The sequence below is a fragment of the Mixophyes fleayi genome, chromosome 3, assembly GCF_038048845.1.
Source record: "Mixophyes fleayi isolate aMixFle1 chromosome 3, aMixFle1.hap1, whole genome shotgun sequence".
In the NCBI taxonomy this organism is placed as follows: domain Eukaryota; kingdom Metazoa; phylum Chordata; class Amphibia; order Anura; family Limnodynastidae; genus Mixophyes; species Mixophyes fleayi.
The window spans coordinates 94,451,959-94,465,554 of NC_134404.1; the positions used below are offsets into that span (position 1 = coordinate 94,451,959).

General features: G+C 39.7%; 1 long non-coding RNA gene across 1 annotated transcript in view; it reads left to right on the forward strand.

Annotated features, from left to right (window-relative positions):
* The window catches only part of LOC142142714 (uncharacterized), a 155,274-nt gene that overhangs the window by 60,977 nt on the left and 80,701 nt on the right, over positions 1-13,596 (forward strand). The window contains exon 2 of the long non-coding RNA XR_012689296.1: positions 11,130-11,220. This is a non-coding gene — a long non-coding RNA (uncharacterized LOC142142714). The remainder of the gene's footprint in view (positions 1-11,129; positions 11,221-13,596) is intronic.

Here is a 13,596-nt window from a genome sequence, read left to right on the forward strand (position 1 = left end):
GAGTTATAGTGATAAAAAGGTGTCAAACGGTTATTAAAGGAGGTTCAGCTTCATAGTGACTCATCAAGCGAGACCATTGGGTATATTTACTAAACTGCGGGTTTGAAAAAGTGTAGTTGTTTCCTATAGCAACCAATCAGATTCTAGCTGTTATTATGCAGAATGCACTAAATAAATGAAAGCTAGAATGTGATTGGTTGCTATAGGCAACATCTCCACTTTTTCAAACCCACAGTTTAGTAAATATACCCCCATGTGTTCTAAAAATATGTTGGAGTATTGTTAAGAATAGCTGAAATGCTTTCCATTCAATAAACTGACCAAATTTTGATGATAGTGGCAGAGTGTGTGGGGGAAGTGTTTTTCTAACAAGCAGCTATTAAACATTTAGCAGCATGTAAGATATGTTTAACAACTTTTTGAGTAAGTCGGGAATATCCAGAAGTGGTCTGGGAAGAAGAGAATATAGCATAGAGACAGGCATTTTAATCTGAGTAATAGATTCAATAAGAGAATGAATTTGTCGCCAATATGGTTGTATTTTTCGACAACTCCACCAAACATGCAGCAGGGTACCCCGTAACCCACATCCGCTCCAACATCGATCTGTGGAATTAGGAACCATAGTATGTAGACAGGAAGGCACTAAATACAATCTATAGTAAATTTTAAAATAATTTTCCATTATTCTAACTAAAATTGATGACTAAATTAGCTCTAATTTTTGACCATTCTTTTAGGAGTCAGGGTCTCCCCCGCGTTCCTCTCCCAGGCCAACTCATGGGGTTCTTTATCTTACAGGTTGTAATTGTTAATTATCTGGTACAAAGTATATATTTGGCCCCATGTAGAGGGGGAATTGCGGCACAGAGACTCTAGAGGCGAGCATGGGTCCGATGGAAGAGGTGTCTATAGAACGGTAAAATGTCTGATTTGGAGATATTGATAGAATATTGATAGAATATTTTGTGTGGCAAGTCTAATCATGTTTGGATTCAAAAATGTAAGGAAAAATCTCATCGGGGCTAGGTCCCATACAAAAAGAAAATTATGTGACAGTATTGAAGACCCCTCCTATGATGGTCATGTGATCTGTGGATTGAGATAATTGTTGAAAGAAGTTGACAAAAAAGGCTCCCTGCTCCACGTTTGGAGCATATATTGAAGTTAAAGTTATCAGAGTTTGGTTTATTAAGCCTCTGAGGATAATATATCTGCCAAGGGCATCAGAAGTCTGTGAGTCAATAGTTAGTGGAACTCTATGTTGAATTGGTATTGCTGTGTCTCTACTCTTTGCATTTGCAGATGAGTAATAAGCATGAGGATATGATATAGATATCTGAAGTATTGGTATTTTTGTTTATTGTTCTGTACTGTTTCACCCTGTATAGTCTACTGTTTGTACTGTGTACGGCGCTGCGGAAATCTTGTGGCGCCTAACAAATAAATGATAATAATAATAATAATAATAGAGGCTAAGGTGGGATGTGGGCTTTAAAAAGTGTTTCTTGCAAAAACATTATATCTGGGTCTTGGCGTTTAAAAAAATGCAAACTGCCACAATGACTGTCCAAATTGCATCTTGTATAGGCACCTTTAGGAAAAAGTTTTTTTGGGGGTGTTAATCTAGTTCAGAGTAAGGGGTGTGTTAGGTTGAAGATTTAATGACTAAATGTGTGTAAAGGTACTATGACTGGGGAGAGGTGTGGGTTATGGAGCATTGGAGTTTGAAATTTACTTACCTAGTAATCCGATCATATTTCCTATTCCTGGGCGCTCATGGAGGAAACAATGATGGAATAGTCATTGAGCATGTAGCTATCGAAGATCACGGGGCACAATACTGGAATAAACATTGAGGCACATGTTACTATACTCATGAAACAGCTTACTGACAAAAATCATAGGTAAAACATAATCACGGGACACCATGCTGATATTAGCATGTGGGCACACTGCTGACATAATTATGGGAACACTGTGTAATATTTTTGGTATGCATTATGCCACATATGGGGCCCTTGGATATTTTACCTATGATTTTGAGGTCTCTTGTCCAAAACATTTTCAGCACCACTATCCTATTTCTTGACAGAAATGAATAACAAATTAATAAGGAGAACCTTGTCTAAACTATACTACTAATATACTATAATATTTTAAAATCCCCTTTCCTACCCCACACCCCACTGGCATTGCCTCACAGTGAAATTGTTTAGCGGTTTTCCTTACAATGAATGTATGAGAAGGAACTTGATAATCATATATGCGTTATGTGTATATCTTTATATTACTCCAAATGGCAATTCTTTCCCTTTCTTTCCTTTCAGTACTTAACTGTCTGAATAATGGGTTTCCACAGAAAATACACTATTACTGTATATAGATAAAGTGTTTGATAATTGTTTTGCTATAACTAGATTATATAAGTAGGTTTTTCATTAACTTTAATGCCAGTGAACTTTTCCTGTGCCGTCATAGATAATCATTAGTCATTCTGCCTTACTCACTATAGATTTTTTCCCTCGTTAAAATATATTACATATAATCATGACTTTCCTTCTGTGAAACCAGTTCTAGATGAGTCAGTGATTAAGTCAAAATGTGAATCATAGAGGCTAACTTCGTAGCCACACCTGACTAACCTGTTCCTGAAAATATACTTGTAACAATTTATGGAGAATAGCTGGCTTGCCTGGTATGCATGGAAAAGCCATAGTGAAGGCACACAAAACTGGAATTATGTGTTATAATCTGTTAGCATCACTGTTCAATATTAAGCCGTGTGTCTTAGAAAGAAATCTTACATATAAAAATCATTGGTCTGTTTGTTTGTCTGTTATGTTATGCATTCGGACATGCACTGGTTGGGATGAAACCAATGCAAGGTGGTCCAGTTGGATCCTGGCTAGATTTTAGGGGGTTTAGGGTCCCAGTCGGACCTCCCGTTGGTGTACGTTGAGCAGAACTTTGACCTGAGGAGCTTGTTCTGGGCCTTCCAATGGATTAAATTGGATGACATTTAATATTAAAACAAAAATGACACTGGGCAGCTACCCCATGGGTGTGATGGAAGAGCTGCTAAGTTGATAATTATTTTTAAAAGGTGGACAGTTACATTGGTGGCTTAGTGGTTAGCACTTCTGCCTCACAGCACTGGGGTCATGAGTTTGATTCCTAACCATGGACTTATCTGTGTGGAGATTGTATGTTCTCCCCGTGTTTGCGTGGGTTTCCTCCAAGGGCTCCGGTTTCCTCCTACACTCCAAAACATACTGGTAGGTTAATTGGCTGCTATTAAATTGCCCTTAGTCTCCCTTGGTCTGTGTGTAAATTAGGGGATTTAGATTGTAATCTCCAATGGGGCAGGGACTGATGTGAATGAGTTCTCTGTACAGCGCTTGGGAATTAGTAGCACTATATAAATAAACAGATGATGATGATGATGATAATAATCCAACTCATTGATAACTTAATAACTTGAAGATTTAAACCCGGGCAAAGTAGGGTACTTCCGCTAGTTTACAATATATCTCCCTGCTACTATTCTAATTTAGAGAATCAATGTCTGTCTAAACAGTATTTCACCTATAGTTCAATATTACCATACACAGTCAAAAATGGTTCATGACTAGTTTTGGCCCATTCCCTTCTTTCATCAAGAACCTGATTGCCAATCCAGATTATCATCTGAATGGGATCATTCAGATGCCGATTGGGAAGGCAGAAAAACCCCAATTATAACTGCATTTGTTCCTATCATTGTTTGACCACTATAATTGGGTTCTATATGATCTGATCATTCTCCACAAGTCCCGAACTATTAAATCTGACAGGTATCCAGCTATTGGTATTCAGCTGTCAGTGTACAGGCAAAGGCTGCAAACAGGGATAAACATTTGTACAGCAGTGCAACTAGTTTAAAAATATACAAGTGGAGGACATATATGGGACAAAATAATAGTATAGTGTGATTTACATTACATATTTTGAAGTGGTTTAGACATATCCTTTTTCACAGCTAACAGCAGTTGACAGGGTGTGTCTGCAGTGAGACTACTTTTCAATTCAGCATTTGGTTCACAAGAAAATGTGTGGAATGTTGTGTTATTGCCTACTTTGTCATCCTGAAAATAAAAGCAATGTACAGCAAGAAGTTGTCGTGTGTGCATCAGAAGGGTGCCCATGTCACAATAGACACTTCAGAACTTGTCACAACATAATTAATCATGTTCAGACAATAACAACTGGTCTAGGTACATTATTTATCTAGTGCCCTTGGTAAAAAATGTGAGACAAAAAATTAAGACAACTGTCATGATTTATAAAAACGTAAATGGGGGAATTCAATTCACCACAAAGTCTCGTCAGAGCCTGTGGGCATTAGGGCATGAAAACGTGGTTGATTTTTGCTTGCAAGCAAAAATATGATTTGTTTTACTTACTGTAAAATTGTGTTGAATTAGTATTATTTTAGGGGTAAAATGGAAGACTTGAAATGGGTGTGGGTCTACAAAAAAGTAATAGTAGGCAAGATGTTGAAAATGGACATGATCTCTTCTCAAAAGCAGAAAGTGGAGCAGAAAGTGGAGCATGCGCTTATTTATTTGTCCCACAGAACAAGCACATTTGTGCAAAAAATATGCTTTTTGACTCAATTGTGCTTTCTTATTTATATGTTCTTGCATTTCTGCTGAGTTTGGGAAAGCAAGTTTATTATAGCACCTTCCAGGAGAAAGAGCCATGATACTTTGGAAGTTAGAACTTTGGAGCTTGGGGGCAAGGAGCAGCTAATGCAGCCTAGGGAGGTAAATATTTTAAACCCTGACCTAGCACTATGTTTTATGACTATGAGAGAAAACTCAATCAAACATGGAGAGAACATACAAACTCCACATAGGGCCCTGGTTAGAATTAAACTCATGACTCCAGCTCTGTGAGACAGTAAAGTTAACCACTGTGCCACTATGCTCTCCCACGGTGGCACAGTGGTTATAATGTATTATGCGTGTCACTGTTTGGTTTTATTTTGTATATGCAAATGTTGAATGCATATATACTGTATAATGTTGACATTGTTGAGAGCTTATTTTTCATTTAGTTTTCTTTCTCTGTATTTTACTTTCAAAATGACTAATAAAGCAAAAACAAAATGCTTTAAAAACTTCATTGTGTGCATTCACATTTTGAGATCGCTTCAGCAACTTTCCCAGTTGTTTCAACCAAAAGTATTTTTCCCTTGGGCAAATTCCTGTCTCTACAGTGACCTGAAATAAAGGGAATTGTATGAATCTGCTGTCAGACTGTATTTTGGGTGTAAATGGGTTCTGGCATCACTATCGCTTCCAACACTACTCTACAGCAAAGGATTGCAGTTTTTCATATATGGAGAAAATGTGACAACCACACCAGTATCTATATATCCCTCATTCGAATCTCCTCTCCATTTCTCTATTTGATTTTATAGTTAATTATATTATTTATTTTATTTGAACTGCAGGTGCTAGCATGGTGGTTTCCTCCCACGATCCAGTCAAAGCATACTAGTAGGTTAATTGGCTACTATCAAATTGGCCCTAGTCTGTCTGTGCAGGCGCGGGCTGGCACAGTTCAGCCCGGGAGGCGCACAGGCGGTCGCATCACATAACAGGCGATGCGGCCGCAGGGAATATGAAGAAAAATGCATCAACAGTGGGGGGGGGGAGGGGCGTCCTGAAAAGGGGTGAGACTGAGCAGCCCGGGGGACTGATGCCCCCCTGCCCCCTGGGCCAGCCCACCCCTGTGTCTGTGTGGGTGTGTGTGTTGTGTGTTAGGGAGTTTTGACTGTAAGCTCTATTGGGGCAGGGATATGAGTGAGTTCTGTGTACAGCGCTGCAGAGTTAGTGGCACTATATAAGTAATTAAATGATGATGGTGATGATGATGGTGACTTACAACAACCATTTACAATTGTACAAGAAAACGCTGTCATTATATCATGTCTTTTCTTGTAAATTTGCACGTAGTGTAGACTATATAAAATAAAATGAACATGTTAAGTGATCAAATTGGGCTGATAAACGGTGGCATGCCATCCCGCCACTTCTCCTACTCCCTTCGTTGTAAAACTATCAGATTCCTCTTACAATTTCCCTACTGCCACTTCTAAATTTCCAATTTGACCACTGCATATAAGGCTACAAATAAGTGACAATGATTTATTGTGCTATAATATGTGTTCAATATGAAGGGAGCTAAACAGGGATCATCAATCCCTATAAAGGATTACCTTAATACTAGAACATGCAAAACAATGTTCTTGGACAATTAATGTTCTATTATTGGACAGACAGACCATTGATTATTATCTTTATATTTTGCTCCTTTTAAACCTGACAGAACATAATATCATGAGCACTGTTAATTAATAACAATGGAAGACTTAATGGAAAACCTAGACCAATTCCCAATACTACCTGTGTTATAAGCAGTGGTGGGATTCAAATAAATTAACACCCGGTTTTCTGCCCTAATGACTGTTTTAAGTATACAAAAAGATATACCGAAAGGTAGTTTAATATTTCATGCATTTAATAGTCAAATAAGAACCCCCTCTGCATCACACCACCGCCCCCCCTGAATCACATTGTCCCCTCTCCAGCACACTACCCCCCTGCATCTCAATGACCCCCCCCTACATTATACAGACACCCCCTGAATCACAATGCTCCCTCTCAAGCACACTGCCCCCCCCCTCGATCTCAATGTCTTCGTCCCTGCATCACTGACTACTAATCACAATGTCCCCTCTCCAGCACTCCCCCCTCCTGCTCAATGCCCCCCCCCCATCCTAATGTACCCCCCTGCATCTCAATATCATCCCTCTGGATCTTAATGTCCCCTACTGCAGCACACCAATGCCCTACTCCCCTCTCTTTCCTTACCTGAAACTCCCTTCATGAAGCTGCTCCTCTCTCCCGGGCTTCTCACTGACACTATCGGGACGTGATGATGACGTCACGCCTGAAAGTCAGTAAGGGAAGTAGAGAGGAGGAGAGGGGAGAGTAGGAGAGGGGACGGGAGGGACTGAGGGACAGTGTGCTCTATCTGCAATTCGGGGGGTGGCGGCGACCAATAGTCCGATCCCCCTCACCATGGATCGATCTGAAGTTGTGCGACAGCCGTGTAAAGTAAAATCAGTGGTCATCGCACAGTATTATACAATTTATTTGACCTCAGTGGCACCCACCATAGCCCGGCGCCCTCGGCAGCTGCTTAACGCTGCCTAATGGTAGCGCTGGGCCTGGAAGTCAGGGGGCTGAGGTTGGAGAAAAGGGAGATATTCTTTGTGGGCCATAAATATATGCCACATAAATACTATAAAACATAGTAAGTAATTAAATATTACTATAAAAAATAAATAAGTATTATATGCAAAAGAAGATGGTGCCTTTATTAACAATAATAGTCTCTTTTAAATATGGGGGGAAATTCTAAGCTATCAATTGATTTGGGGCTCGTGGAGAATTAACATTTTTATTAAGTGCCTAGCCCTATACAAGCACTGTTAATAATTTAATATCGGGTCAGATGAGGGGGTATGTCTGTATATTAGATGTGAATGTTATTAATTTACTGGTGGTGTTGCTGGCGGCGGGGGGATATGTTGGCTTATTAAATGGGAATGCTACAACCTTAATGTTGGATCTGGTTGGGAGGAAGGCGGCTTATTTAATAAATTTAAACGCTATTACTTTAATGTCGGACTGGTTAAGGGAAGGCATAATTATTAAACATGGGGCTATTAATTTATGTCAGGGCTGTATGAGGGGAAATAGGCATATTTATTAGATGTGAATGCTATCAATTAAATTATGGGGCTGATTGGGTGGAAAGAGGCCAGTTTATTAAACAGAAAAGCTACTGATTTAATGTCCATCTAGTTGAGGGTGAGGGAAGCCTAGATTGTTCACTCAAAGCTCAACTCTCCATGAGGTTAATTATAATAAATATCTATTTTCTACACAGGACTCTCTTGGCTAGGGCATTAAAATATCTAGTCGCGGCATTGCTAGAACAGATTCTCCAGGAGTTTTCAAGGTAACTGGAGTGGTGAAATTCAGGCTGGGGTTGGCAGAAGGAAAAACAACTGCTGAACCTAGCATGGCCTCTCTGTACCTGCTAGGCTTTTCCATTTCTCAACCTCTTAGGAGATGCTCCAATGAAATGATCTTGAGCGGCACAGTATAAACACAGAATGTGTGAATCTCCTATCCTGCTCCACGTGAGATACCCGGGAACGTCAAAGCTGCATAGTCTCCTCAGAAGGAAGTACAGGTCTCTGAAGCGAGGTGCTAACCAAATGGTGGGGCGACGAGACCTGTGCCAAGCCTTTTCCATGTGGCGGTTCCCTAAAGTGGATATTAACTTTGTTGCACCAGGTGATTAAGTCATTCATGGAAGATGGAAGCTCCCAGGACACCAATTCATGTTTAATTGAGTTGGACAATCCCTGCCATAAGTTATTATTATCATTTATTATTATCGTTTATTTGTTAGGCGCCACAAGGTTTCCGCAGCACCGCACATAGTACAAACAGTAGACTATACAGGGTATAACAGTACAGAACAATAAACAAAAGTACCAATACTTCAGAAACTCCAGGCAGGCAGATGCAATAGACACGGAGCAGAAGAACGGGTAAGGAGACAGGAGGGAAGAGGGCCCTGCTCAAGCGAGCTTACATCCTAAGGGAGGGTTAAACAGACCAGGCACAAGAGGAGCCAGTTGAGGGAATGGGAGAGAGGGGAGAATGAGTGGAGGAGATGGGGGTTAAGTGGATGGTTGGAAGGCTTTGAGAAAGAGGTGAGTTTTGAGTGCACGTTTGAAGGAGCACAGAGTAGGAGAGAGGCGGATGGAGCGAGGGAGGTCATTCCAGTGAAGGGGGGCTGCACGGGAAAAGTCCTGGATTCTGGAATGGGAAGAGGTGATCAGAGTGGAGGAGAGGCGGCGGTCATTGGCCGAGTGCAGGGAGCGGGTGGGAGTGTGAATGGAGAGGAGGTTAGAGATATAAAGGGTAGTAGAGTGGGAGAGAGCCTTGTAAGTAGTTGTGAGGAGTTTGAAAAGAACTATGTAGGGGAAGGGGAGCCAGTGTAGGGCAAGGCAGAGAGGGGAGGCAGAGGAGGAGCGGCGTGAGAGGTAGATGAGTCTTGCGGCCGCATTGAGTGTAGAGCGGAGGGGGGAGAGATGGGAGTGGGGGAGGCCGGTGAGGAGGAGGTTGCAGTAATCCAGGCGGATTTAGTGATAAGTTCACTAAAGCTTCATGGTTCCACTAAAGTTCAGAAGCTAAGAAATTAAACCCAAATGGGCTTGTCACAAAATCTTCCAATAAGCATCAAGAACAATTATGGGGATCATTCGGCTGCCACAAAGTTGAGGCACCGGCTAAAGCTTAATTTATGCAATGGTTGAACCCACCTCCCTTCAAGGAGTCAGCCTTTGGTTTTGACACAGGCACAGCCCTCGAGGGTGGGTTTTTTGGTTGTGTTACGTCAGCCCAGAAGAGACACAAGTTCTTGGATGCTTGAGGTAAGGGATTCCCAAGCTAAAAGATAAGGGTGTGGTCGGATGAAATGGTTTCCAATGTATTGATATCGAGAGGGTAAATGACCCTCACTGTGATATAAGGAGCATTGGTCCTAGCCGAACTGCTTACTGTTTTCTCCTCCGCCATACAAAGTTTGTAATTTCAATAAACTCCTTTTTTTTGTCAAGCTCTGTTTTTGTGCCCTTTATTATTAATAGATTGGTAAGAGGGGATGTAGAAGGGGGCACTCTATTATGTGAGAACATCAACAGTTAAACATTTTATAGTATAATGACAAGCACAAACATTGCTTACACAGAGATCAACTGAAATGACAGCCTGAGAAAAAAATCAGTCATGGAGAGATACAGTTAAAGATATAAAAGTACAGGTTATATTCTTTTCACTAGTTTGCAGCCTAGAGGTCAATTTCAGTGCAAAGTCACTGTGCGTCCCTCCCCCATGAAATTGCTCATCCAGACTCACTATTGAGTCAGTCATCATATGGCACACCCCTTTTGTCCAGGCGGGGTAATTTCTCACATTACGAAGAAGAGCTGGATAGTGACGAAGAAGCCTGGGGCAGAGCTATTTCCAGGAAACATGATATACAGCTGTGATATACAAGATAAATATAATACCATAATTTTTTTAATGATAGGTACACTTTAAATCTACACCCCTTGAAGTGTTAATGAGTTAACTAATAACTAAATAATCATTTCAAATACATTTACTGCACTATGTATATATATATATATATATATATATATATATATATATATATATATATATGTATATATATATATATATATATATATATATATATATATATAAATTACACTGATACCAGCGTTATTGTGATGCTTGTTTATTGTACCGTTGTATTATACCTTGTACTGTCCTACTGTTTATTCCTGTATGGTGCTGCGGACACTTTGTGGCGCCTTACAAGTAAAAATTAATAATAATAATCATAATAGTAATAATACAGTTAAGACCTAATTACCTTAAGTCCTTTACAATATAAAAGAATGGTTTCTCTCATGTCTACACAGCACTTACGCAGGTACATATTTTGATTGCCATTTTTTTAAACCTTTGACCATCTTTTCCAACCATTGCACTGTGGGTGATGTAGTCTAAAACAATCAAAAGTTCATAAGATCAGTGTTTTTTTTCTGAAAGTACAAACAGCAGCTCTACCAGCACCCTTTTTAGATATAACTTTTAATTCTAATAACTAGTTTAGGAAACAGGAATGTAAAAGTGGTACAAGCAAAGCCAGATTGGGGGAATGGGCGTATCCCAGAGACCAGGGTTGGACCACCTGTGTGGCGAGGTAGGGTAGCTTGGTGGATGACCCATTGTGGCTGCATTCACATCAGACAACTCCAGATTCCACTCTAGCTGTGCAGACTCACCTGTCACGCCATTGAGTGAGGACCGCGAATTACAATACTCCACATGTGAGGACAAATGTAGTCTTCTTGCTTTAAAACTACCATCTTTAAAACTACCCTTCATTGATTACTGGAACTAATGAAGTTTCTATTCACACAGGCACCAAGAACATATGTGCAGCAAGAACATATGTGCACAATTTGCACCCTCGCACCCATGGGAAACATTCCTTCAGCACATTCTATTTTAGGTGAGTACCCATATTTTTTTTATAGAAGAAAAAGCACTGAATAGGATCATATCAGATGAAATCTGATTTGACCTAGCAGGATAGAAAACCAGGTCAGCCAATGATTCCTATTGGTAAGCATGTAAAGTCATAGTCCAAACTGGAAGTAGTAGGAGAGCATGTGAAAATAATAATGATAAATTCAATAAAGTATGTTTGACATAAGAAAAGAAGGCTATATATTCCATAGCGTAAATCATGTATCTATAATAGGAGCTATGGCTGTCATGAATCAATGAATGACCTGTAAGTAAGCAACTACAATGCATACAGGGGCAAACACAAGATTTATAGAGGGGGGTGTACAAATTCTTGATTTCTGGACAAAGCAAAATAAAAACCTGCAGCAATAAGCCTGCAAAATAATTTTTTTTGTAGTTTTACTGTTAAAAATATATTACTTACAGTATTGTTTAATAAAAGATCTTAGCTAATAAAAATTGGTAATTAATATTAGTGATGACTTATCTGCTGCGTAGTACTCATATTCAGAGGAGAGTTTACACCTGCCACACTATAACTCTACTCATGTACAGAAGGGAAACCATGCGACACATATGTCTGCCATGTGGCTTTCCTTTAAGTCATTAAATGGCGCTGCGTGATTGGCCACTGCCAGCTGTTGCAGTGTGAAACGGGACGAAGTGGGGAACGCTGTCAGAGTATTAACAAAATGCTGCACATGATAATCATCATCATCATTTACATCATTCTAAGTGGCAGAACCTGAGATTTTACAGCAGAAGGGGCCCAAGGCAAATATCAAGCAGGGACCCCATCCATCTCTATTTAAAAAAATAGACATAGTATATACAGATTAATAGAAGTGCATGTGTCCACCCATAACAGCTACTGAAATTAAAATAAGAGAAGTGGTACTGTGCAGTTGTCCATATATATACTCAGCACAGCAGAACTATCCAGAATTACATACAGAAAAAAATTAGGCAGTAGTGCAATAGTCAGATGTGAAAATTAGAATTAGAAAAGTAAAATGTACATAAATGTAATAAAATATTAAATCAAACAAACATATAACGCATAAAGTAGGCTGTAAACTCCTGATATTAATAATAAACTACGTCAATCAGGCAATCTTAAAATGAATACTACTCTGCAAATATAATTTTAATTTCCCCGCACACCCAATTTAAATAAAACTATTAAAATTAAGGTTATAGTTACTTACTCAGTGCTGCATATCATGTAACTGCAGAGGAGAATATATTTTTTACATTTACTTTTTTATATGTCAGAAAAACACTAGAGCACTATACCCATAACATAAATAAAAATTATACACAAAAGTCATAATTAAAAAAGTAAGATCAGTGACAGTGGTCATTTAGTTGAGGCCAAAGTTCATTAAACATATACTCGTATACTTACAATTAATAAGACGATACACAATGTGTTATAGTACATTTAATGCAGATACTAACTGGAAGTTTCCTAGAAAACAATGGATATTGTGATTGGAGCAAGGCAGTGTTTTCTGTGCAACTTAAAACCAGGAGGTTTTCGAATTTCTAGGAGTTCTCGCAGAGTCCCAGGAGAGCAGTACACCCTCCCGCTGCGGGGGCCGGCTTGCCTGGGGGGCAGGGGGGTTGCCAGTCCAGTAGTGGGCTACCTTGGGTCGGGTCAATGGGACACCTGCATTTTTATTTTCCTTTGAAATGTTCCCTTACAGGCTGCTGAGACGAGTCTTGCACCCCGGGCTCAAATTTGCCAGCCCTCTCCTGCTTCCACATCCCTGGAGGGAAGTCCTAAAATATTGGCAAGTATGCTTAAAATCCCCTCTAAGTGAACACCTGGCATACATGATTTGTTTTTGAGATTTCCACTTTGCCCCCATCTTATACGATTTTCTAGACAACTATACCAGGAGAAGTGAATATGTGGTATATGTATTACTCCTAATAAAAGACTTCTTGTACTATATTATTGCAGATAGCTTTATTTGTATAATGACAACATATTACACAATGATTTACATTGATTTTTTTTAACTATACACATGTCCCTGCCTCAGTGGAGCTTACAGTCTATACTGAATATCTTTCAAGGAAGGGGATAACCCCTGTAATTAAAACACACAACACATAAACTTCATACCACAGATTCCTTCTTCCGCGCACAACCTCTCCTCATGTACAACCATATCTCTTACCACTAATAAATAAAGACACCGACAACTTCAGCTTTGGCTTAAAAAGTCACAGTTTATTAAATGTATAAACCTGGTGGGGCGAGAGCACTTGCTTTCAGCTAACTAAATAAAAGCTAAACCAAACAGTGTACGGCCCCCCGGCCTACCACTGATACCGGGACCTAGTC